This window comes from Sus scrofa, unplaced genomic scaffold (assembly GCF_000003025.6).
Source record: "Sus scrofa isolate TJ Tabasco breed Duroc unplaced genomic scaffold, Sscrofa11.1 Contig408, whole genome shotgun sequence".
Taxonomy (NCBI): Eukaryota; Metazoa; Chordata; class Mammalia; order Artiodactyla; family Suidae; genus Sus; species Sus scrofa.
The window spans coordinates 34217-37555 of NW_018085196.1; the positions used below are offsets into that span (position 1 = coordinate 34217).

The 3339-nt window shown below is 40.5% G+C and overlaps 1 pseudogene; it reads right to left on the bottom strand.

The window, feature by feature from the left end:
* Positions 1-308: 308 nt before the first annotated feature.
* On the bottom strand, positions 309-1330 carry LOC110258745 (annotated as a pseudogene).
* Positions 1331-3339: the final 2009 nt, after the last annotated feature.

The following is a 3339-nucleotide window of genomic DNA, read 5'->3' on the forward strand; positions in this document are numbered from 1 at the left end:
AAATTTGGAGCAGAACTTTTCTTCTAAACTTGCTGGGTTATAGATCAAAAATAAGTCTCAGAGTTCCCATCGTGACTCAGTGGTTAACAAATCCGACTAGGACCCATGAGGTTGCGGATTTGATCCCTGGCCTTGCTCAGTGGGTTAAGGATCTGGCATCGCCGTGAGCTGTGGTGTGGGTCGCAGACACGGTTTGGATCCCACGTTGCTGTGGCTCTGGTGTAGGCTGACAACTGCAGCTCCATTTGGACCCCTAGCCTGGGAATCTCCATGTGCTGCAGGTGCGGCCATAGGAAAGACCAAAAAAAAAAAAGTCTCAAAGGACCAGAAGAACCCTCCAAGATAGATAATACTCTTCAAACAAAAGCTGCTAAACAGGTGATCCATCACATCTCCCTCTCCCACCTCATTAATCTTTTAACTGCCCCCTTTACATCTTTGTTTCTCAAGGTATAGATTAGAGGGTTTAGGCTAGGTGTGACAACAGTATAAAAGAGGGCAATGAACTTTCCTTGATCTTGAGAACCTCTTTGTTGGGGGCTGGAGATATATGCACATGACTGGAATGAAAAACAGGGATACAACCAGAAGATGGGCTCCACATGACCCAAAGACTTTCTGAAGTCCAGCTGTTGACTGCATCCTCAGCACAGCGTGGGCAATCGCACCATAGGAGCTGAGAATGAGAATAAGTGGTATGATCACAAAAATGGAGCTCATGACCATGAGGGTCAGCTCATTAGCACGGGTATCAACACAAGACAGTCGCAGCAGTGCTGGAACTTCACAGAAGAAATGATCCACCTGACGATGTCCACACAGGGGTACCCAGGAGGTAAATGAGGAGTGAAGTGCTGAGGTGGTAAAGCCACTTACCCAAGAAGCCACAGCCAACAGATGGCAGAAACGAGGGGGCATGAGGACAGTGTAATGCAAGGGTCTACATACAGCTGCATAACGGTCATAGGACATCACCACCAGTAGCATACACTCAGCAGTTCCCAATGCAAGAACAAAATAGAGTTGAATCATGCACCCGACATAAGAAATGTTTTTCTCTGGGCCCCAGAGGTTGACCAGCAACTGGGGGATGGAGCTGGTGGTATAGCAGAGATCCAGAAAAGACAGGTTTGAGAGGAAGAAGTACATGGGAGTGTGGAGATGGGAGTCCAAGTATGACAAGATAATGATGAACAGGTTGCCTATCAATGTCATCAAGTAGAACATCAAAATAACTACAAAGAGAACTAACTCAAGGTGAGGCCAATTAGAAAAACCCAGTAGAACAAAGTAATCTTGAGAACTTGCATTTTTTTCCTTCATCATTCATTTTTTTCCAATACCTGAGGAAAGAAGCACATAAACTGAAGGATGCCCCACTCATTGTCAAACCACTGAAAACTGATTGGGGAAAAAATCTATGCCATTTCCAAATACTGCAATATGACGGTAGGATTTTTATGGTTTTGTTTTGAAGTTTCATTCAGACATTTGCCCTGTTGTAGATACAATCAATAACTTCTCAAGCTAATGAGTTCCTTTGTGCATCCATAAGTTAGCATTTGGATAAATGATTAAAGATATCCCATATTTTTTCATTTTAAAAAAAACCTTTTTTTACAAAAAGAAAATCTTTGTCCTCCTTTCCCTAATGTTCAGATTATTTCCAATTTTGTGATTACACAGAAAGAAATATCTCCAGTTTTAATCATCTTACACAAAGCTGAGAGAATTTACCATGAGATGAAAAACAATTCAGTAGTAACTTTAAAATGTCGATGTTGGAGTTCCCGTCGTGGCGCAGTGGTTAACGAATCCGACTAGGAACCATGAGGTTGCGGGATCGATCCCTGCCCTTGCTGAGTGGGTTAACGATCCAGCGTTGCCATGAGCTGTGGTGTAGGTTGCAGACGGGCTCAGATCCTGCATTGCTGTGGCTCTGGCATAGGCTGGCAGCTACAGCTCCAATTAGACCTAGCCTGGGAAACTCCATATGCCGCGGGAGCAGCCCAAGAAATGGCAAAAAGACAAAAAAAAAAAAAGAAAGTCAATGTTGAATGAAAAAGTCAATTTCAGTTGAATATGTTTATAGAAAGGATGAAATATTCTTATTTATTTATGTTGTCAGCTTATTCTCAGACAAAAATAACATGCAAATACAAGTATAAAGGCACATGCATGCACACACCAACTTATTAATATTCACAATAATGAGCTAAGATGAATCTCATTGCATGAGTATCAACACATGATAATCACAGCAGTGCTGAAACTTCACTGAAGTGGTCCACTAGACAATGTCCACACAATGGCACCCAGAAGGTAAAGGAGGAATGAAGTGCTGAGGTGGTAAAGCCACATACTCAAGTGGCCTTTATGGAAACAAAGAAACAAAAACAACTGATAGTCTTGATTAATTAACTGAGAAGTGAAATAGATTGGAGAATTCAGTGATAAAATGCTTCCAAACATAAATGAGAAGACAACTTTTTTTGGAAGACAAAAAAAAAAAAGGGACAGTCAAAGAAAAGGTTTAGGAAGGAGCAAGAAAGGGAAAGTGTTTGGATCAGGAAAGAGAGGAGGAACTCTGTGGTACTTGAAAGTGCATATATCACAAGGTTATGAGATCTGGAAAATAAGGCTAAAAGGTAGTTCCTACAAAATTTCTTAGAATAAGAGCTAAGAAATTAAATTCTAAGCCATAATTTATAATTTCATCATATGTCTTTAGGTCTACGATTTGAAATGAGAGAATCTGAATAGAAAATTCACTAATTTTTAACAGACAAAGACATGGGAGTTCCCTGTTGTGGCTCAGTGGAAAAGAACCCAGCTAGTATCCATAAGGAACAGGATTTTATCCCTGGCCCTGCTCAGTGGGTTAAGGATGTGGCATTGCTGTGAGCTGTGGTGTAGGTCACAGATGTGGCTCGGATCTGGGGTTGTTGTGGCTATGACGTAGGTCAGCAGCTGTAGCTCTGATTTGACCCCTAGCCTGGGAACTTCCACACACCATGGTGTGGCCCTAAAAAGCAAAAAAATGAAAAATTTTTAAAAATAAGGGACAATGACATGAATATCACATAAAATCCAAATACAAGGTCATCTTGTGGTGGTTCTTTTGTTAAAAAAAATAATAATAATAAAGTTAAGAAATTCAAATGTTTACTAATAGTTTGATTTTCAGTTGCTTATTTTCTCTGTGCATTATCCATCTTTCATAGAAAAAAATAAACACTTTTATTATATAGTTATTGCTGCAAGTCACAGTAATCCACCATTTAAATATTCCCAAACAGCTTTGCCCTGCCACTTCTGCTCCTCTCACATTCTCTAATT